The following is a 25,000-nucleotide window of genomic DNA, read 5'->3' as shown; positions in this document are numbered from 1 at the left end:
CTTCTCTATTTTTCAGCCTGGGTCTTAGGGCTCTTCGTCTGCAAAGCGGTCAGCTACTTGCAGGGAGTCAGCGTCTCGGCTTCCATCAACACCCTCGTCGCTATCACGCTGGACAGAGCTCTGGCCATCTGCTACCCCATGCGATGCCAGATCACGTCAAGGACCTGTCGGGTTATCATCGTCGTCATCTGGGCCTTTTCTCTCACCATCACACTGCCCTGGGCTGTCGTGTTCAAACTGGAGCCCATTCCAGATACAGATTTGCAAGTGAGTGATTCCGGTATGCTGTCGTTTTCAAACTGGAGCCCATTCCAGATACAGATTTGCAAGTGAGTGATTCCGGTATGCTGTCGTTTTCAAACTGGAGCCCATTCCAGATACAGATTTGCAAGTGAGTGATTCCGGTATGCTGTCGTTTTCAAACTGGAGCCCATTCCAGATACAGATTTGCAAGTGAGTGATTCCGGTATGCTGTCGTTTTCAAACTGGAGCCCATTCCAGATACAGATTTGCAAGTGAGTGATTCGAGTATGCTGTCGTTTTCAAACTGGAGCCCATTCCAGATACAGATTTGCAAGTGAGTGATTCGGGTATTTTCGTTAATCATAAGAATGTAAGAATAATCAATTTTTATCAGCATGTATAACATATATAACTAGACACGCATTCAGTAGAGCGCAGACCTCCGCCGTGGCAGCTTATTTCTCGACCATCTGGTCGACTGTGACCTTGACCTTCCAGAATTTAATAATTTTCAGGTTTTTACATAACACATGTATAGCATTTATAACTATAGGGGCACTCAGTAGAGCACAGACCTCTGCCGTGGCAGCTTATTTCTCGACATTCTGCCCGACCGTAACCTTGACCTTTGACCTTGACCTTCCAGAATTTAATAATTTTCAGTTTTACAAATCAGTTAATCCCTGCAAGTTTCATTACTCTAGGATTAAAATTGTTGCCAGGAAGCTGTTCACATACAAACACACACAAACAGGGGATAAAACTTGACCTCATTCCAACTTCGTTGGCAGAGGTAACTATAGAGGCACTCAATAGAGAGCATACTTTCACCACGCCAAACAGTGTTATCATTATTATTATTATTATTATTATTACTTGTTAAGCTACAAGCCTAGTTGGAAAAGGGGAATGCTATATATATATATATATATATATATATATATATATATACATATATATATATATATATATATATATATATATATATATATATATATGTATATATATATGTATATATATACAGTATATATATATGTATATATATATATATATATATATATATATATATATATATATATATATATATAAATATATATGTTTATTATTATAAACCGTCTTAAGGTGTTCTCAACTCCACTGCGTACTTGTACTTCGATGTATTTTCTTCAAAATCTAATGGATTTGTCCTTAGGTCATATACCATATGTCCACCAGGTTTCGTTCAAATTGGGTCAGTAGCTTTTGCGTAATGTTATTCACAAACAAAAAAATAAACAAAATATTTGTGCCATTTAATTAACATTACGATTATTTTCAAAGTACTGCTGCGTACTTGTACTTTGATGTACTTTATCCAAAATGTTACAAATTCATCCCTGGGTCATACCCAACGTGACAACCAAGTTTGGTCAAAATCGATACATTAGTTCTTGTGTAAAGTTGCTCACAAACTTAAAAACAAATAAACTAACGAACAGACATGGGTGAATATATACCCTTCGTAAAATTTCTGATTTTGGCAAAAGAATTAATTCTCAAATAATCTATCTAAGGAATTGAATAAGTTCTCAAATGTTATTTTACAATCAAGAATGAGACCTATAAATAATATCATATTTGTACACTTGAGGGTATACTCGGGCACACTATTCTATCTTATTTCTCTTCCTCTTGCTTTTATAAAAGTTTTTGTAGTTTATGTATGAGATATTAATTTTAATGCTGTTACTGTTCTTAAAATATTCTATTTTTCTTGTAGTTTTCTTATTTCCTATCCTACTGGGCTATCTTCCCTTTAGGAACCCTGGGGCTTATGGCTTTCTCCTTTTCCAACTATGGTTGTAGCTTAGCAAGTTATAATAATAATAATAATAATAATAATAATAATAATAATAATAATAATGATAATAATAATAATAATAATAATAAAATAATAATGATAATAATAATAATAATAATAATAATAATAATAACAATAATAATAATAATAATGATAATAATAATAATAATAATAATAATAATAACAATAATAATAATAATAACAATAATAATAATAATGTAAGGAAATAAATACTGTAGATTCTAGCCAGTTCTCTACATAAACTAATTTTTCGAAGCCAAACGCATCATATACCTATCTAACCTAAGGGGGAAAGAACGCTACAAGCGGGAACTCAAAGTTAATATATCTTAGTTAGACATCCAGTAAAAGAATTCAAAGAATTATTCATCAACTCATAACAGTCAGAGTTTGGAAACAAGGACCTCGTAATGAACGAGGCAAGAGGTGTAAAAATCGTCTTGCTAAATTACTGAATATTAGACATTTGAGCCAAGGTATTTAATCAGCAGTTTTCACAAAGAAAGAAATATAGTATTTGGGTCTACAATTCATTATTATTATTATTATAATTATCATTACTATTATTATTATTATTATTATTATTATTATTATTATTATTATTATTTTCTTATTATTATTATTATCATTATCATTATTATTATCATTATTATTATTATTATCATTATTATCATTATTATTATCATTATTATTATGATTATTATCATTATTATCATTATTGTTATTATTATAATTATTATTATTATTATTATTATTATTATTATCATTATTATTATTTTTATTATTATCATTATTTTTATTATTATTATTATTTTTATTAGCTAATCTACAACCCTAGTTGGGAAAGCAAGATGCTATAAGCCCAAGGGCTCTGACAGGGGAAAATAGCCCAGTGAGGAAAGGAAACAAGGAGATAAATAAAATACAAGCGAACTAATTAATAATCAAGATAAAATATTTCAAACACTAACAACATTAAAATAGATCTTTCATAATATTAAAAAAAAAGAAGAGAGAAATGAGTGTGCCCCCAAGCAAGAGAGTTACATGAGCAGTATTTCAACTAAAATATGTAGGCTTAATATAATACATTTTCACATAAAGTCAAATGATATATTGATAGGAAGGGTATTTTTCTTTTTTCTATTAAAGAATATCCACTTTGATTGTATCAAATCGTGATATCAAACCCTATGAACAGTTTTATCCAGATGCTATTAATTCTGGTAGAATTTCATGAGTGAATTTGCACAATTCTGGTAAAATTTCATGAGTGAATGTGCACAATTCTGGTAAATCTTCAGGCGTGAATGTGCACAATTCTGGTAAAATTTCAGGAGTGAATGTGCACAATTCTGGTAAAACTTCAGGCGTGAATGTGCACAATTCTGGTAAAACTTCAGGAGTGAATGTGCACAAATCTGGTAAAATTTCAGGAGTGAATGTGCACAATTCTGGTAAAACTTCAGGAGTGAATGTGCACAATTCTGTTAAAACTTCAGGAGTGAATTTGCACAATTCTGGTAAAATTTCAGGAGTGAAATTGCACAATTCTGGTAAAATTTCAGGAGTGAAATTGCACAATTCTGGTAAAATTTCATGAGTGAATGTGCACAATTCTGGTAAAATTTCATGAGTGAATGTGCACAATTCTGGTAAAATTTCATGAGTGAATGTGCACAATTCTGGTAAAATTTCATGAGTGAATGTGCACAATTCTGGTAAAACTTCATGAGTGAAATTGCACAATTCTGGTAAAATTTCATGAGTGAATGTGCACAATTCTGGTAAAATTTCATGAGTGAATGTGCACAATTCTGGTAAAATTTCATGAGTGAATGTGCACAATTCTGGTAAAATTTCATGAGTGAATGTGCACAATTCTGGTAAAACCTCATGAGTGAATTTGCACAATTCCGGTAAAATTTCAGGAGTGAATTTGCACAATTCTGGTAAAATTTCAGGAGTGAATTTGCACAATTCTGGTAGAATTTCAGGAGTGAATTTGCACAAGACTTTTCATGTAAAAGCAGTGTTGCCAGGTTTTCCAAGCGAGAAAAGGCCAACTTGATATTCAATGGCAGCTATAAAGGGACAAACCATTAGCAGAAAAAGTCCAAACAAATAGAGTATTTAAAGCCCACCTATTTTCATATTACTGGAGGCCAACCAAATTCAAAAGTTAGTGATGTCATTTCGTTCGGAAATTTAATATCAACTATAACTCAGAACTTCTCCTACTCTCGTTAACTGTTTGATTAATTAAGTTGGCCCCCGAGTATCACTCCCACAATTCACTTTCCGTTCGTCACATTAATAGGTTTTGATTCTAATTTGCGTTTTCTTATCATATCACAGATATTCATATTTTGGTTTTTAAAATTACTTTCATGTTTTCTTGAGTCACGTTTTATTTTCTGATTATATCACAGATATTTATATTTTGGTTTTTAAAATTACTTTCATGTTTTTTATGTAGATTTTCCTGTTCACGCTTCATAGTCCTCAGCCATATAGACCTGGGTCTTCCTGAGTTTTATATATTTCTAATTGATTTGGATTTGGATTTATATTTTAATTTCATATATCACAGATATTTGTATATTATTTTTTAATATTATTTTCATATTATTTATATACACTGTTAGAAAAAACCGTAATTTTAATCGAAAATTCTCCGTAAAAATATACTGATCTTAACCATATTTCAGTAAAATACAGGCGACCGTAATTTTACCTTACATTGTTATTATCTTTTACGGGTTTGTAGCCGTAATATCCCTCCTTTACGTCAATATATCCGTTTTTAAAACGGTAAAATTCCTGGTATAAATTTTGCCAAATTTACTACGCTTCGTAGTCCTCAGCAATGTAGGCCTGGTGCTTCCTGAGTTTTATATATTGCAGACATTATATTATCAAATCGTTTGGTTAAATTACTATTTCGTATTGCTAAACTAATCAGATTTTTCTCTTATTACAGGAATTTTTATTTTTCCCTTTGCAAAATAAGTTTTTAATTTTATTTCATCAGATCTAAAAAATTTGCGGCTCACTATATATATATATATATATATATATATATGTATATACATGCATATATATATAATGTATATATATACATATATATATATATATATATATATACGTATATAAGTATATATATATATATATATATATATGGTGAGCCGCATATATATATATATATATATATATATACATACAAACAAATACGTACATATATATATACAGTATATAATATATATATATATATATATATATATATAATATCAAAATAGTAATCAGTTTGATTTTACACCTCAAAAACATATCTGCTTCTCCCTAACAGGTTTGCACTGAGAAGTGGCCAGATGATCGCAGTGGAGACCTGTACTTCGTAGTGGCAAACCTCTTCATGTGCTACCTCATCCCACTCACAGCCATTTCCATATGCTATATTCTTATCTGGAGAAAGGTAAGGTGATTTTAAGTCTTCGTATGTAGACTAATAATAATAATAATAATAATAATAATAATAATGTAAGCAGTGATAATAATAATAATAATGTAAGCAGTGATAATAATAATAATAATAATGATAATAATAATAATAACAATAATAAGAATAAGAATATTAATAATAATAATAATAATAATAATAATAATAATAATAATAATAATGATGATGATGAGAATAATGATAGTAGCTGTAATAATAATAATAATAATAATGATAATAATGATGATCATGAGAATAATGATAGTAGCTGTAATAATAATAATAATAATAATAATAATAATAATAATATCAAAATATAAAAGCAATTAAATTTATAATAAATCAATTTATAAGGTAATTAACTTAAAACATTACCTTCATATAGCATGAAATGCTGAGATATGAATAGGGCCAACAACAAATGAAAAAAGATTAAAATTAGTAAAATGTAAAAGATAATAGAATAGGGGTACAAAACAAGAATAAATCTGTAAAGGAAATATGGAATGAGAGAATATAGGGAGACTAGAATAAGTCATGCAAAAATAAGGGAGAAATGGTTGGGAGAAATATATATATATACATATATATATATATATATATATATACATATATATATAAATACATAAATATATATATATATATATATATATATATATATATATATGTGTATATATATATATATATATATGTATATATATATATATATATATATATATATATATATATATATATATATATATATATGTATGTATATATATGAATACATAAATATATATACATATATATATACATAAATATATACACATATATATACATATATATATACATAAATATATATACATATATATACATATATATACACATAATATATATACATATATATATATATATATATATATATATATATATATATACATATATATATATATATATATATATATATATATATATATATATATATATATATATATATGTATGTATGTATGTATGTACATATACTGTATATACATATATATATATATATATATATATATATATATATATATATATTATTACTTTATTGACTTGATATTACAAAACTTACAAAGGTATAAATACATCATTTTCTATATACATTGTATACAATAATCTTGCACAAGACAGATTTGCTTTAGCAAAAATATATTTTCCACAAAAAATATATATATATACAAGTAAATAAATTTTTATTAATAACATAATAATACTACTCCAAATATGTTTATAATTGTATCCTGCGAATTCGTCTATAACAATTCATCTACTACAATTCATCTACATATACAACTCATCTACAACAGTTCATCTACATCAGTTCATCTATAACAGTTTATCTACAACAGTTCATCTACAACAGTTTATCTGCGATACAGTTCATCTGCAGGTTTATGATTAATGTATATCAAGCAAAGAACTGTGATGTTTGGATATATTTGAAAAAAAAAAAATAACCTTGTAAGTACTTGTTTACTGGTAGTAGGTTGGCCAGGGCGCCAACCGGCCGTTGAGATACTACCGCTAGAGAGTTATGGGGTCCTTTGACTGGCCAGACAGTACTACATAGGTCCCTTCTCTCGGGTTACGGTTCTTTCCTTTTGCCTACACAGACACCGAATAGTCTGGCCTATTCTTTACAGATTCTCCTCTATCCTCATACACCTGAAAACACTGAAATTACCAAACAATTCTTCTTCACCCAAGGGGTTAACTACTGCATTGTAATTGTTCAGTGGCTACTTTACTCTTGGTAAGGGTAGAAGAGACTCTTCAGCTATGGTAAGCAGCTCTTCTAGGAGATGGACATTCCTAAATTAATCCATTGTTCTCTAGTCTTGTGTAGTGCCATAGCCTTTGTACCATGGTCTTCCACTGTCTTGGGTTAGAGTTCTCTTGCTTGAGGGTACACTCGGGCACAATGTTGTATCTAGTTTCTCTTCCTCTTGTTTTGTTATAGTTTTTAAAGTTTATATAGGAAATATTCATTTTAATGTTGTTACTATTCTTGAAATATTTTATTTTTCCTTATTTCCTTTCCTCACTGGACTATTTTCCCTTTTGGAGCCCCTGGGCTTATAGCATCCTGCTTTTCTAACTAGGGTTGTAGCTTAGCATTTGATGATAATAATAATAATAATTACTCTCTCAGCATCTCTCAGTTTTCGAGATAAAGTTCTTTATGTAGACAAATTAAATTTGGAAATGAATTATTGTAGACAAATTATATATATACATGAATTATAGTAGACGAATTGTTGTAGACGTATTGTTGTAGATAAATTGTAGTAGACGAATTCACCTAGAATCATTTATTATAATTAGTTCTTATAGCAATCCAGGTTTTCATATATACAATCACAAAGTTTTTATGTCAGTGGAAATGGGGTAAACCTTAAGGGTCTCTCTCTCTCTCTCTCTCTCTCTCTCTCTCTCTCTCTCTCTCTCTCTCTCTCTCTTATCCTCTATACTTTTGGGAGATTTAATAAACCTTATGGGTCTCTCTCTCTCTCTCTCTCTCTCTCTCTCTCTCTCTCTCTTTTATCCTCTATAATTTTGGGATATTTAATAAACCTTATGGGTCTCTCTCTCTCTCTCTCTCTCTCTCTCTCTCTCTCTCTCTCTCTCTTTTATTCTCTATAATTTTGGGAGATTTAATAAACCTTATGGGTCTCTCTCTCTCTCTCTCTCTCTCTCTCTCTCTCTCTCTCTTATCCTCTATACTTTTGCGAGATTTGATAAACCTTATGGGTCTCTCTCTCTCTCTCTCTCTCTCTCTCTCTCTCTCTCTCTCTTTTATCCTCTATACATTTGGGAGATTTAATAAACCTTATGGGTCTCTCTCTCTCTCTCTCTCTCTCTCTCTCTCTCTCTCTCTCTCTCTCTTATCCTCTATACGTTTGGGAGATTTAATTAAAAGACCAAAATGGTGGTTTACCAAGAGGTTCCCATTTCATTATCTTTTAGTTTACCTTCGTGATTGATCTACCACTAATTACATTTGATGTAATTCCTTCATTCCACCCTAATTACATTTGATGTAATTCCTATATTCCACCCTAATTACATTTGATGTAAATCCTTCGTTCCACCCTAATTACATTTGATGTAATTCCTTCATTCCACCCTAATTACATTTGATGTAATTCCTTCATTCCACCCTAATTACATTTGATGTAATTCCTTCATTCCACCCTAATTACGTTTGATGTAACGCCTTCATTCTACCTTGTCTCAAGTACGTTCCCCTGTCAGGTCTTCAGTTACTGATTCTCTTCTCAGCGAATGTTTTTAATGATGAAGAGGATGACATAAGTCTCTTTATATAGTTTACATATGAACAATCTGTTTTAATGTTGTTACTGTTCTTGAAATATTCTATTTTAATTGTTCATTGCTTCTCATATAGTTTATTTATTTTTTTTATTTCCTTTCCTCACTGGGCTATGTTTCCCTGTTGGAGCCCTTGGGCTTATAACATCATGATTTTCTAACTATGGTTATAGCTTTGCAAGTAATAATAATAATAATAATAATAATAATAAGTGCATCTACTGTACCTATGTCAGTATTCGAATAATGACACACACACACACACACGCACACAAAAAAATTAATATCTTTTCCTGAGCATATTGTGATTCTGCTAACCATATTTTCTTAGATTAATATTTTCTTTAACCTCCAAACTAAATCCAACCATCTCGACCGTAAATAGAAGCTATTTTTATTAATGTCTTCAAACCGAGTTCTGCCTCTCTTGCAATTCTCGTTGCACTTAATTTTCTTATGCTAATTCCTGGATGTTTTTCATTGTAATAGAAACCAGAAAATTATAATATAATTCTTTTATATTTTTTTCGTAAGATCTTTACGTTAATTTAAGCCATAGTGAGAATTTATTACATTACACATTTTCCTCCATAATGTTCTGCTTTACTATATTTGTTTTGTACGTTGTTCTTTTTATATTATTATTATTATTATTATTATTATTATTATTATTATTATTATTATTATTATTATTATTATTATTATTATTATTATTATTATTATTATGAATTGCTAAGCCTCAACCCTAATTGGAAAAGCACGATGCTATAAGGCTAAGGGTTCCAATAGGGAAAATAGCCTATTGAGGAAAGGAAATAAGGAAATAAACTAGAAGAAAAGTTTAAGAACAATAATAACATTAAAATAGATATTTCATATATGAACTATAAAATCTTTAGAAAAATAACAAGCAGAGAAATAGATAGAACAGTGTACCCGAATGTACCCTAAGGAAGCGAATTCTACCCCAAGACAATAGAAGACAATGGTACAGAGGCTATGGCACCACACAAGACTAGAGAATATCTGATGGGCTAATACAGTGGCAACGTGTTCGCCTAGTGTTCGCATGGCAGAAGATCGATCCTAGCCTGGGAACGTGAGTTCATGCTGTTTACTGGGGAGTGCCACTGCTGTGGTTGGGCTACACAGTGAGGGGTTGGCCTCTCCCGGCTGACGTTCTGGTGAGCACCTATTACGATGAAAATGATACTGAAATCAGACACCTTTTAACCTTTAACATATTATGAAACGATATTTGGAAAGATAATACATAAGAGAATGCAAAAAAAGGCAAGACTATTATTATTATTATTATTATTATTATTATTATTATTATTATTATTACCTAACCTATATCCCTAGTTGGAAAAGCATGATGCTATAAGCCCAAGGGCTCCAAAAGGGGAAAAAATAGCCCAGTGAGGAAAGGAAATAAGTAAATAAGCAAACTATACGAGAAGAAATTATCAATGATGATAGTGATATCCGTTATCATCATCATTATTATTATTAACATAATCATCCCATTTTTTCAGCGACCCCCCCCCTCTCTCTCTCTCTCTCTCTCTCTCTCTCTCTCTCTCTTCAATGACACTGGAAAAGTGGACTTAGGGGACGAGGAAAGGATTGTTACGTAATGAAGGACCCCTTTCATATCTGTTCATGTCATACTCACTCCTGCAGGTGGATATTTTAATTCCCAAGTCTACGTTTAACAGTGCAATAAAAGGATAGATACTCTCTCTCTTCTCTCTCTCTCTCTCTCTCTCTCTCTCTCTCTCTCATTTAACCAGTGTAATAAAAGGATGCAATCTCTCTCTCTCTCTCTCTCTCTCTCTCTCTCTCTCTCTCTCATTTAACCAGTGTAATAAAAGGATGCAATCTCTCTCTCTCTCTCTCTCTCTCTCTCTCTCTCTCTCTCTCTCATTTAACCAGTGTAATAAAAGGATGCAATCTCTCTCTCTCTCTCTCTCTCTCTCTCTCTCTCTCTCATTTAACCAGTGCAATAAAAGGATGCAATCTCTCTCTCTCTCTCTCTCTCTCTCTCTCTCTCTCTCTCTCTCATTTAACCAATGCAGTAAAATGATGCAATCTCTCTCTCTCTCTCTCTCTCTCTCTCTCTCATTTAACCAGTGCAATAAAAGGATGCAATCTCTCTCTCTCTCTCTCTCTCTCTCTCTCTCTCTCATTTAACCAGTGCAATAAAAGGATAAAATCTCTCTCTCTCTCTCTCTCTCTCTCTCTCTCTCTCTCTCATTTAACCAGTGCAATAAAAGGATGCAATCTCTCTCTCTCTCTCTCTCTCTCTCTCTCTCATTCAACCAGTGCAATAAAAGGATAAAATCTCTCTCTCTCTCTCTCACACACACACAAATGAAAGCATCCTACAACGTATTATTAAGTTATTAGTTATCTAGTCTAATTAATAATATATTAAAGATAATAATTCCTGTATCTTATTTCTCTTCTACTTGTTTTTTTTTTGTAAGTTTTTATAGTTTATATATGAAATATCTATTTTAAGGTTATTACTGTTCCTAAAATATCTTATCTTAATTGGTCATTACTTTTCTCGCTGGGCTATTTTTCCCTGTTGGAGCACTTGTGCTTATAGCATCCTGCTTTTCCAACTAAGGTTGTAAGTTACCTAGTAATAATAATAATAATAATAATAATAATAATAATATTATTATTATTATTATTATTATTATTATTATTATTATTATTATTATTATTATTATTATTATTATTTTGATGAAATACAAACATTTATGAAATCATTAAAAATAAAGAATGTCAAAAATCATAATAAACATAAATCAAATAATTAGATTATTATATAAGTCTCATTTGTCTGCATAAGGCCAGAAGCATTATTTGCTCATCTGTTGCGCTAATTAAGTATAAGAAAGCTTAATGAATTATAATATCACAAGATCAAACTGCGTCTTAGATTCGTAATGCTTAGAATTCTATTGTCTAAGTCTTTGTCTGTTTTAAATCCCTTTCTAGATTTTCAAAGAAAGATATTTGAAACAAAGAACTCACTATCCAAAGACTGATGTGTTTGACAGTAAGCAGAATAATGAGAAACTTGATATACCTCATTCCTGTATTCCTGAGGCTACACTAACTCGTGAAGTTAAAGGTATCTTGGTGGACCTTGATGCTTATAGAGGTGTAGATCCAAATGATATTTTTCCTTTGTTTTTTTTTTATAAACGCAGCTAATTTCTTAGCTTTTAAGTTGTCTGTAAAGTTAAAAATCTCTTGGTGGACCTTGATGTTTATAGAGGTGTAGATCCAAATGATATTTTTCCTTTGTTTTTTTTTTTTTTTTATAAACGCAGCTAATTTCTTAGCTTTTAAGTTGTCTGTAAAGTTAAAAATCTCTTGGTGGACCTTGATGTTTATAGAGGTGTAGATCCAAATGATATTTTTCCTTTGTTTTTTTTTTTATAAACGCAGCTAATTTCTTAGCTTTTAAGTTGTCTGTAAAGTTAAAAATCTCTTGGTGGACCTTGATGTTTATAGAGGTGTAGATCCAAATGATATTTTTCCTTTGTTTTTTTTTTTTTTTTATAAACGCAGCTAATTTCTTAGCTTTTAAGTTGTCTGTAAAGTTAAAAATCTCTTGGTGGACCTTGATGTTTATAGAGGTGTAGATCCAAATGATATTTTTCCTTTGTTTTTTTTTGTTTTTGTTTTTTATAAACGCAGCTAATTTCTTAGCTTTTAAGTTGTCTGTAAAGTTAAAAATCTCTTGGTGGACCTTGATGCTTATAGAGGTGTAGATCCAAATGATATTTTTCCTTTGTTTTTTTTTGTTTTTGTTTTTTATAAACGCAGCTAATTTCTTAGCTTTTAAGTTGTCTGTAAAGTTAAAAATCTCTTGGTGGACCTTGATGTTTATAGAGGTGTAGATCCAAATGATATTTTTCCTTTGTTTTTTTTTTTTTTTATAAACGCAGCTAATTTCTTAGCTTTTAAGTTGTCTGTAAAGTTAAAAATCTCTTGGTGGACCTTGATGTTTATAGAGGTGTAGATCCAAATGATATTTTTCCTTTGTTTTTTTTTTTTTTTTTATAAACGCAGCTAATTTCTTAGCTTTTAAGTTGTCTGTAAAGTTAAAAATCTCTTGGTGGACCTTGATGTTTATAGAGGTGTAGATCCAAATGATATTTTTCCTTAGTTTTTTTTTTTTTTTTTATAAACGCAGCTAATTTCTTAGCTTTTAAGTTGTCTGTAAAGTTAAAAATCTCTTGGTGGACCTTGATGTTTATAGAGGTGTAGATCCAAATGATATTTTTCCTTTGTTTTTTTTTTTATAAACGCAGCTAATTTCTTAGCTTTTAAGTTGTCTGTAAAGTTAAAAATCTCTTGGTGGACCTTGATGTTTATAGAGGTGTAGATCCAAATGATATTTTTCCTTTGTTTTTTTTTGTTTTTGTTTTTTATAAACGCAGCTAATTTCTTAGCTTTTAAGTTGTCTGTAAAGTTAAAAATCTCTTGGTGGACCTTGATGCTTATAGAGGTGTAGATCCAAATGATATTTTTCCTTTGTTTTTTTTTTTTATAAACGCAGCTAATTTCTTAGCTTTTAAGTTGTCTGTAAAGTTAAAAATCTCTTGGTGGACCTTGATGTTTATAGAGGTGTAGATCCAAATGATATTTTTCCTTTGTTTTTTTTTTGTTTTTGTTTTTTATAAACGCAGCTAATTTCTTAGCTTTTAAGTTGTCTGTAAAGTTAAAAATCTCTTGGTGGACCTTGATGCTTATAGAGGTGTAGATCCAAATGATATTTTTCCTTTGTTTTTTTTTTGTTTTTGTTTTTTATAAACGCAGCTAATTTCTTAGCTTTTAAGTTGTCTGTAAAGTTAAAAATCTCTTGGTGGACCTTGATGTTTATAGAGGTGTAGATCCAAATGATATTTTTCCTTTGTTTTTTTTTTATAAACGCAGCTAATTTCTTAGCTTTTAAGTTGTCTGTAAAGTTAAAAATCTCTTGGTGGACCTTGATGTTTATAGAGGTGTAGATCCAAATGATATTTTTCCTTTGTTTTTTTTTGTTTTTGTTTTTTATAAACGCAGCTAATTTCTTAGCTTTTAAGTTGTCTGTAAAGTTAAAAATCTCTTGGTGGACCTTGATGCTTATAGAGGTGTAGATCCAAATGATATTTTTCCTTTGTTTTTTTTTTATAAACGCAGCTAATTTCTTAGCTTTTAAGTTGTCTGTAAAGTTAAAAATCTCTTGGTGGACCTTGATGTTTATAGAGGTGTAGATCCAAATGATATTTTTCCTTTGTTTTTTTTTTTTATAAACGCAGCTAATTTCTTAGCTTTTAAGTTGTCTGTAAAGTTAAAAATCTCTTGGTGGACCTTGATGTTTATAGAGGTGTAGATCCAAATGATATTTTTCCTTTGTTTTTTTTTGTTTTTGTTTTTTATAAACGCAGCTAATTTCTTAGCTTTTAAGTTGTCTGTAAAGTTAAAAATCTCTTGGTGGACCTTGATGCTTATAGAGGTGTAGATCCAAATGATATTTTTCCTTTGTTTTTTTTTTTTATAAACGCAGCTAATTTCTTAGCTTTTAAGTTGTCTGTAAAGTTAAAAATCTCTTGGTGGACCTTGATGCTTATAGAGGTGTAGATCCAAATGATATTTTTCCTTTGTTTTTTTTTTTTTATAAACGCAGCTAATTTCTTAGCTTTTAAGTTGTCTGTAAAGTTAAAAATCTCTTGGTGGACCTTGATGCTTATAGAGGTGTAGATCCAAATGATATTTTTCCTTTGTTTTTTTTTGTTTTTGTTTTTTATAAACGCAGCTAATTTCTTAGCTTTTAAGTTGTCTGTAAAGTTAAAAATCTCTTGGTGGACCTTGATGTTTATAGAGGTGTAGATCCAAATGATATTTTTCCTTTGTTTTTTTTTTATAAACGCAGCTAATTTCTTAGCTTTTAAGTTGTCTGTAAAGTTAAAAATCTCTTGGTGGACCTTGATGTTTATAGAGGTGTAGATCCAAATGATATTTTTCCTTTGTTTTTTTTTGTTTTTGTTTTTTATAAACGCAGCTAATTTCTTAGCTTTTAAGTTGTCTGTAAAGTTAAAAATCTCTTGGTGGACCTTGATGTTTATAGAGGTGTAGATCCAAATGATATTTTTCCTTTGTTTTTTTTTTTTATAAACGCAGCTAATTTCTTAGCTTTTAAGTTGTCTGTAAAGTTAAAAATCTCTTGGTGGACCTTGATGCTTATAGAGGTGTAGATCCAAATGATATTTTTCCTTTGTTTTTTTTTTTATAAACGCAGCTAATTTCTTAGCTTTTAATTAAGTTGTCTGTAAAGTTAAAAATCTCTTAGTGGACCTTGATGTTTATAGAGGTGTAGATCCAAATGATATTTTTCCTTTGTCATTTTTTATAAACGCAGCTAATTTCTTAGCTTTTAAGTTGTCTGTAAAGTTAAAAATCTCTTAGTGGACCTTGATGTTTATAGAGGTGTAGATCCAAATGATATTTTTCCTTTGTTTTTGTTTTTGTTTTTTATAAACGCAGCTAATTTCTTAGCTTTTAAGTTGTCTGTAAAGTTAAAAATCTCTTGGTGGACCTTGATGTTTATAGAGGTGTAGATCCAAATGATATTTTTCCTTTGTTTTTTTTTTTTTTATAAACGCAGCTAATTTCTTAGCTTTTAAGTTGTCTGTAAAGTTAAAATTCTCTTGGTGGACCTTGATGCTTATAGAGGTGTAGATCCAAATGATATTTTTCCTTTGTTTTTTTTTGTTTTTGTTTTTTATAAACGCAGCTAATTTCTTAGCTTTTAAGTTGTCTGTAAAGTTAAAAATCTCTTGGTGGACCTTGATGTTTATAGAGGTGTAGATCCAAATGATATTTTTCCTTTGTTTTTTTTTGTTTTTGTTTTTTATAAACGCAGCTAATTTCTTAGCTTTTAAGTTGTCTGTAAAGTTAAAAATCTCTTGGTGGACCTTGATGCTTATAGAGGTGTAGATCCAAATGATATTTTTCCTTTGTTTTTTTTTTTTTATAAACGCAGCTAATTTCTTAGCTTTTAAGTTGTCTGTAAAGTTAAAAATCTCTTGGTGGACCTTGATGTTTATAGAGGTGTAGATCCAAATGATATTTTTCCTTTGTTTTTTTTTGTTTTTGTTTTTTATAAACGCAGCTAATTTCTTAGCTTTTAAGTTGTCTGTAAAGTTAAAAATCTCTTGGTGGACCTTGATGCTTATAGAGGTGTAGATCCAAATGATATTTTTCCTTTGTTTTTTTTTTTTATAAACGCAGCTAATTTCTTAGCTTTTAAGTTGTCTGTAAAGTTAAAAATCTCTTGGTGGACCTTGATGTTTATAGAGGTGTAGATCCAAATGATATTTTTCCTTTGTTTTTTTTTTTTATAAACGCAGCTAATTTCTTAGCTTTTAAGTTGTCTGTAAAGTTAAAAATCTCTTGGTGGACCTTGATGTTTATAGAGGTGTAGATCCAAATGATATTTTTCCTTTGTTTTTTTTTTTTATAAACGCAGCTAATTTCTTAGCTTTTAAGTTGTCTGTAAAGTTAAACATCTCTTGGTGGACCTTGATGTTTATAGAGGTGTAGATCCAAATGATATTTTTCCTTTGTTTTTTTTTTATAAACGCAGCTAATTTCTTAGCTTTTAAGTTGTCTGTAAAGTTAAAAATCTCTTGGTGGACCTTGATGTTTATAGAGGTGTAGATCCAAATGATATTTTTCCTTTGTTTTTGTTTTTTATAAACGCAGCTAATTTCTTAGCTTTTAAGTTGTCTGTAAAGTTAAAAATCTCTTGGTGGACCTTGATGTTTATAGAGGTGTAGATCCAAATGATATTTTTCCTTTGTTTTTTTTTTTTTTTTATAAACGCAGCTAATTTCTTAGCTTTTAAGTTGTCTGTAAAGTTAAAATCTCTTGGTGGACCTTGATGTTTATAGAGGTGTAGATCCAAATGATATTTTTCCTTTGTTTTTTTTTTTTTTTTATAAACGCAGCTAATTTCTTAGCTTTTAAGTTGTCTGTAAAGTTAAAATTCTCTTGGTGGACCTTGATGCTTATAGAGGTGTAGATCCAAATGATATTTTTCCTTTGTTTTTTTTTGTTTTTTTTTTTATAAACGCAGCTAATTTCTTAGCTTTTAAGTTGTCTGTAAAGTTAAAAATCTCTTGGTGGACCTTGATGTTTATAGAGGTGTAGATCCAAATGATATTTTTCCTTTGTTTTTTTTTATAAACGCAGCTAATTTCTTAGCTTTTAAGTTGTCTGTAAAGTTAAAAATCTCTTGGTGGACCTTGATGTTTATAGAGGTGTAGATCCAAATGATATTTTTCCTTTGTTTTTTTTTTTTTATAAACGCAGCTAATTTCTTAGCTTTTAAGTTGTCTGTAAAGTTAAAATTCTCTTGGTGGACCTTGATGTTTATAGAGGTGTAGATCCAAATGATATTTTTCCTTTGTTTTTTTTTTATAAACGCAGCTAATTTCTTAGCTTTTAAGTTGTCTGTAAAGTTAAAAATCTCTTGGTGGACCTTGATGTTTATAGAGGTGTAGATCCAAATGATATTTTTCCTTTGTTTTTTTTTTTATAAACGCAGCTAATTTCTTAGCTTTTAAGTTGTCTGTAAAGTTAAAAATCTCTTAGTGGACCTTGATGTTTATAGAGGTGTAGATCCAAATGATATTTTTCCTTTGTTTTTTTTTTATAAACGCAGCTAATTTCTTAGCTTTTAAGTTGTCTGTAAAGTTAAAAATCTCTTAGTGGACCTTGATGTTTATAGAGGTGTAGATCCAAATGATATTTTTCCTTTGTTTTTGTTTTTGTTTTTTATAAACGCAGCTAATTTCTTAGCTTTTAAGTTGTCTGTAAAGTTAAAAATCTCTTGGTGGACCTTGATGTTTATAGAGGTGTAGATCCAAATGATATTTTTCCTTTGTTTTTTTTTTTTTTTATAAACGCAGCTAATTTCTTAGCTTTTAAGTTGTCTGTAAAGTTAAAATTCTCTTGGTGGACCTTGATGCTTATAGAGGTGTAGATCCAAATGATATTTTTCCTTTGTTTTTTTTTGTTTTTGTTTTTTATAAACGCAGCTAATTTCTTAGCTTTTAAGTTGTCTGTAAAGTTAAAAATCTCTTGGTGGACCTTGATGTTTATAGAGGTGTAGATCCAAATGATATTTTTCCTTTGTTTTTTTTTTTATAAACGCAGCTAATTTCTTAGCTTTTAAGTTGTCTGTAAAGTTAAAAATCTCTTGGTGGACCTTGATGTTTATAGAGGTGTAGATCCAAATGATATTTTTCCTTTGTTTTTTTTTTTTTTATAAACGCAGCTAATTTCTTAGCTTTTAAGTTGTCTGTAAAGTTAAAAATCTCTTGGTGGACCTTGATGTTTATAGAGGTGTAGATCCAAATGATATTTTTCCTTTGTTTTTTTTTTTATAAACGCAGCTAATTTCTTAGCTTTTAAGTTGTCTGTAAAGTTAAAATTCTCTTGGTGGACCTTGATGCTTATAGAGGTGTAGATCCAAATGATATTTTTCCTTTGTTTTTTTTTGTTTTTTTTTTATAAACGCAGCTAATTTCTTAGCTTTTAAGTTGTCTGTAAAGTTAAAAATCTCTTGGTGGACCTTGATGTTTATAGAGGTGTAGATCCAAATGATATTTTTCCTTTGTTTTTTTTTGTTTTTTATAAACGCAGCTAATTTCTTAGCTTTTAAGTTGTCTGTAAAGTTAAAATTCTCTTGGTGGACCTTGATGCTTATAGAGGTGTAGATCCAAATGATATTTTTCCTTTGTTTTTTTTTGTTTTTGTTTTTTATAAACGCAGCTAATTTCTTAGCTTTTAAGTTGTCTGTAAAGTTAAAAATCTCTTGGTGGACCTTGATGTTTATAGAGGTGTAGATCCAAATGATATTTTTCCTTTGTTTTTTTTTTATAAACGCAGCTAATTTCTTAGCTTTTAAGTTGTCTGTAAAGTTAAAAATCTCTTGGTGGACCTTGATGTTTATAGAGGTGTAGATCCAAATGATATTTTTCCTTTGTTTTTTTTTATAAACGCAGCTAATTTCTTAGCTTTTAAGTTGTCTGTAAAGTTAAAAATCTCTTGGTGGACCTTGATGTTTATAGAGGTGTAGATCCAAATGATATTTTTCCTTTGTTTTTTTTTTATAAACGCAGCTAATTTCTTAGCTTTTAAGTTGTCTGTAAAGTTAAAAATCTCTTGGTGGACCTTGATGTTTATAGAGGTGTAAACCCAAATGGTATTTTTCCTTTTTCTCTATAAAGACTGCAGATTTCTTAGCTATTTCCAGGAAGCTATTATTATCATTATTACTAGCGAGGCTACAACCCTAGCTAGAAAAGCAAGATGCTATAAGCCCAAGGGGTCCAACAGGGGAAAATAGCCCTGTGAGGAAAGGAAATAAGGAAATAAATAAACGATGAGAAAAAATTACCTATAAATTATTTTAAAAACAGTAACATCAAAACAGATATGTCATATATAAACTATAATAAGACTTATGTCAGCCTGTTCAACATAAAAAACATTTTCTGGAAGTTTAAACTTTTAAAGTTATCAATGAAAGGTTATTTTAGAACTTGTTGGAGAATAGGTAATATTATTCTATTATGTAAATATGTTTTTGGTATTTCAATTCCAGCTAAATAATGCCCAAATTCTATTGCTCCCATATTATCTAATGTTTTTTTAACGTCTTTTGGCAAAACGTCTAAATAGGTTTGCTGAAGGTAATCGTAAAGGCCTTGGAGCATGTGATACCCTTCTTACAACCGCCAATGCTGTATACTAAGTCCCTTGATTGTGGTCAGGAAGTTCGTATGATTGGCCTTGATTTTAGTGCTGCCTTTGACCGTGTTAATCATGAGGCCCTTGTTTTCAAACTATAAAAGTTGAGAATGGTAGGTCTTTTCTTAGAATAATTATAAAATTTTTAAGTATAAGATCGCAAAGAGTTGTTGATGGGCACCATAGTGAGTAAAGGAATGTGATATCTGTTGTTCCTTATGGTAGTGTTCTTGGCCCATTACTTTTCATATTAAATACACATGGCAAGTGGCTTAGAAAACAAGCTCGTTGCATATGCAGATGATGCTACTCTCTTTGCATCAGTTCCATCGCCTGAATGTAGATTTGGCGTTGCTGAATCCCTTAATAGAGATCTGGTTAAAATTGGCATATGGTGCAAATTATGGGGCCTGAAATTTAACCCTAACAAACCTCTAAGTACGGTTGTAAGTAGGTTGAGGACAGTGGCTCCTCAACAGTCAATGTCCGGATGTCATCTTTGATAACGTTTTATTTAAGTTTGTATGACTTTTAATTTTATACACCAAAAGTACGTCATGGAAGATTCCAGAAAGCAATTATTAGAATCTCTACACATTGTCTATTTTCATGGCCAATAGATGGCCTCATCAGTAGAGAGCTAGATTGCTAGTTATCCCCATCATCCACTCATAATTTTCATTACTTTATCTCTGTTGCTATTTGGGAACAAATTGCTATAAAATAGAAGCACGTGAACTTGGTGTTCCTTTATGTCTGGGCACAACTTAATTCTTAGGAAATTACAAAATTTACAATAAATGTCTCAGAAATATTTCCTCAACAAACAATCGTTAGCGCAATTACATTAGAGGGTCAAGGGGCAGGTTGCCAGATATGCCACACATACTGAAATCAGTGAGACAATCGAATAATTACAGTTATTTTACCAAATTTTCAGTTACCATTTATGAAACCAAAAGATACCTAATATGTTTCATGTTATGACCTGTATTGTAGGTAAAACTTACGTAGAATAACAATATTATCATATTAGGAAAGGCATAATCACGCAGACTCCTCTAGCATTATCGTAAAGAGTTTTACTTTACCACCAATAGATGGCATCAGGGGCACCTTGACCCAACTAATATAATATATTATTTGACGAACACGTGTGTCAAAAAAGTGTGGTAGGAAGGTAGAGGCTAGAGAATCGGCAGTTGGTGAATTGTCCAACGATCGTTTCCTTATTAGGAATGATTATTTTTATCAGAAAATGGTGTGAACTTTTAATATGATATCGGAAGCAACCTAATTTTACTTATAAAAGTGTTTAGTATTTCCTTTCTTCATCAGAACACATAGATTTCAAGTCATGTCCCTGTGCAAGTGACCGAGTTAACAATCGTCAGCATAGTTAAGGTGGGTGGGACGAGTTTGGGACAGCGCTGCCAAATGGAATTTCATTGGATGGAAAATAACATTATTCTTAACAGATTTAAATAATTTAAGGCGTAATAGTTACATACAAGAAGGTGCATCACTATGGTTTAATTTGATGCTTTTATAACCAGCGTTATCAATATAGAGAAAGAAATGAAAAAGAAAATTGTCATATTTCTGTGTCTTTGCCAACGCCTGACTCGCGTTGCGTCATCCACCTTTGTTAATAAGGGCGTTCCAGTGTAAATCAGTTATAAAATAAACCTTATCATTATTTCCTTTGTAAATGTATGCATTTCAGTAAAGCTGTTTCTTGGTTTAGTATAGGGTAAAAGAATCCATTAAGTGTGTATATATATATATGTTATATATACATATATTTTGTATATATATATACATACATATATATATATATATATATATATATATATATATATAAACATCAATGTTTTCCGTTATCAGTAAGGTTTCCAAGAGGAAACTGAAGACTTTCTTGTGCTCTAAATGCTTCGATAATGTAGATTTGACAACATACGAGCAATAAAATGTTAAATGATTTCGAACTAACATGATAAAAGGAATGTAGAGGTCCTGTAGGGAATAGGGTTCTCCTGCTATATAGGACCAGAAAAGCAGCCCTTGAATAGGTCCTGTAGAGAGTAGGATTCCCCTGCTGTATAGGACCAGAAAAACAGCCCTTAAAGAGGTCCTGTAGAGAGTAGGATTCCCCTGCTGTATAGAACCAGAAAAGCAGCCCTTGAAGAGGTCCTGTAGAGAGTAGGATTCCCCTGCTGTATAGGACCAAAAAAACAGCCCTTAAAGAGGTCCTGTAGAGAGAAGGATTCCCCTGCTGTATAGGACCAGTAAAGCAGCTCTTGAAGTAACAAAAATAATGATGATAATCCTGTTGTATCAATTTCCAAAGGTCTGGCGAAGGAAATTGCCCGGGGAGCGCCAAGATGAAGGGGTGGCGCTGATGATCCACAGGTCGAAGATCAAAGTCATCAAGATGCTGGTTGTTGTTGTCATTCTCTTTGCTCTGTCGTGGCTGCCCCTCTATGTGATATTCGCCAGACATAAGGTAGAGTATCTTTATTCTTTCCTTTATTAACCATATACAAAAGTTATCTTTCAACTGAATATACGCTGTTAAAAAATTGTACTAAAAACGGTAAAAGTCTGGCAACATTTATTCCAGGATTTTTACCTTATTAAAAACGATTATATTGATGTAAAAGAGTGATATTACGGTCACCAACCCGTAAAAGATGATAAAAAAGTGGGGTAAAATTACGGTCTCCTGTATTTTACTGAAACACGGTTGAGAACAGTATATTTTTACGGAGAATTTCCGATAAAAATTTAGTTTTTTTCTAAAATATTGTAATTTATTGATGTACAAGATCATCGTGTTATTTTAATCTAAGGATTTTATATGAGCTATTTTAAAATAGTAATTTATTCCTACATTTATTTTCGTAGATACTCAACATACATTAAAGATTTCTCAAATCATTCCTTTTATCATTGCCTTTAGGAGTGACTCCCCACTTTGCTTTATTAAATCGTATATATACTGCAACATACTAACATTAATCCTCTAAGATCACTCTTCCTCCATCAAATATAACATTCATTACCAATATTCATACTAACATATACTTTCTACTCTTCTGTTACAAATGCTCTCTAGCTTTCACAAGTCATTACAATTTCTGTGATATATCGCCAATCAGTTCTTTATTACTGTACAAAAAAAAAAAAAAAAGCAGTCAATTGCATTTTCATTTTCAATAAGGTCTTTCTTCCAACACACCTAACATTGCAACCCATTCTCATAATCAAAGTCTATGAACTAATTTTACATCAAACCAATCACTTCCTGTTCATACATTCTTCCAAGGGTATCTATCTTCAAAAGCTCTGTATTTGTACATGTAAGTGAAATAGCAATTGAATAAAAGTAATCACTGTATTTTTATTCAAATGTCGCTTCCAGCTTGGAGTGGTGCCAACAGAAACAGAAATGTCCATAATTCATGTCTTGGCACCAATTGCCCAGTGGCTGGGAGCGTCAAACTCTTGCATCAACCCTATTCTCTACGCTTATTTCAACATTAAGTTCCGGTCTGGATTCAAGGTGAGGTTTTTTCATCCTTTGGCCCCGTTCTTTAGTTGTAGCCCTCCAATAGAAACGCAATGCTTTTCTTTCTGTGGTTGTTATTGGCTATCACTTGAGTTATGAGGAGCCTCGATACAAGTTTCTATCTGATTCTTTCTCATTATTTAATAGCAGCAGAGATTCCAGGCCAAATAAGCCATATCCCCTGATGACGTCATAGCCAATCATGTTGTTTCCCGCGTTAATAGAAGTTAAAACACATCTCCTTAAAGTGACTATATGTTAGTATAGTTTGAGATTTGTTACGGGATGTATTGTGCTATATGTTAGTATAGTTTGAAGTTTATAAGAGGATGTATTGTGACCGCTACTAACGTGGGAGACAACATGATTAACAATAACGTCATCAGGGGGCGGGGCTTAATTTTCCCGGAATCTTTGCAGCCACTATAGTAGGTTGTGTCTGGAAGGCAAGTTAATTTACTTAATTAACTTATCTCATGCAATTCCCTTCCATTTTAGTAAGAATGAATTCTTCCTCGTTAATTAAGATTCTCATATCGTTTTTATTTCTTTGAGAGAAACTATTTTTATAAAAGAATCTTTTTGTTACTATTTAAATTAGTATTACATTTGATATAATGTTTTCCATGTCTCCTGGAGGCACATGATATCCAGAAGGCTTCAAGACAGGATTTATTTATTTCAAAACTTCATAAATCGTAAAGATTGAAATTTTTTTTTACTGATAATCAATAGCCGGTTTTGGGCTGAAAATAGAAAATCGGCTCTTTATAAAATTACGCTGACAAGCTGGTAAATATGTATGTATAAGAGAGAGAGAGAGAGAGAGAGAGAGAGAGAGAGAGAGAGAGAGAGAGAATTTTCTTGGATTCATTTAAATTTTACCTAATAATGATAGCATACAACCATAATCTCTCTCTCTCTCTCTCTCTCTCTCTCTCTCTCATACATATTCACCAGCTTATCAGCGTAATATTATTAAGGGTTTATTTTCTATTTTAAGCCCAAAGTGAGGAGAACCCTAGGGCTTCAAGAGAGAGAGAGAGAGAGAGAGAGAGAGAGAGAGAGAGAGAGAGGGAGAGAGATTAAAAGGAGAGACAGACATAGAGAGCTTATTATTATTTCAGATTAATATGATTCCAAAACAAGTCTCTCTCTCTCTCTCTCTCTCTCTCTCTCTCGCTTTAATCTCTCTCCATCCTTTTAATCTCTCTCTCTCTCTCTCTCCCCCTCTCTCTCTCTCTCTCTCTCTCTCTCTCTTTTAATCTCCCCTTCTCTCTCTCTCTCTCTCCTTCCAATTCCTGGACTCACCTCACTTATCCTCTGTCCCTCTACCAGGCCATCCTGGTATCCCGTTCCTGCTGCTCCCCTCTGCGCATCGACAACTTCAACAAGAGCTTCGTGGGGCAGAAGTCTGTGAATCTAGCCAACGCGGAATCCAAAGCTTCCTCGGAGTTCTCTGTTTACTCCAGCTCGTCCGCTCAGCCGAGACCAACCGTAAAGCCATCATGGTGGAGGTACGATTTATGATTATATTTTTAAACTTTGCATATGTCTTTTTCTAACGTTATGTATTGAGGTATGTGATGTATATAGATAACGATATATATATATATATATATATATATACTGTATATATATGTATATA

At 31.1% G+C, this 25,000-nt stretch overlaps 1 pseudogene; it reads left to right on the top strand.

The window, feature by feature from the left end:
• The window catches only part of LOC137627421 (neuropeptide SIFamide receptor-like), a 61,878-nt pseudogene that overhangs the window by 33,912 nt on the left and 2,966 nt on the right, over positions 1-25,000 (top strand).

This window comes from Palaemon carinicauda, chromosome 35 (genome assembly GCF_036898095.1).
Source record: "Palaemon carinicauda isolate YSFRI2023 chromosome 35, ASM3689809v2, whole genome shotgun sequence".
NCBI classification, from domain to species: domain Eukaryota; kingdom Metazoa; phylum Arthropoda; class Malacostraca; order Decapoda; family Palaemonidae; genus Palaemon; species Palaemon carinicauda.
Note: the sequence above shows the minus strand (reverse complement) of the source record. Positions and strands in the feature narration are given on the sequence as shown.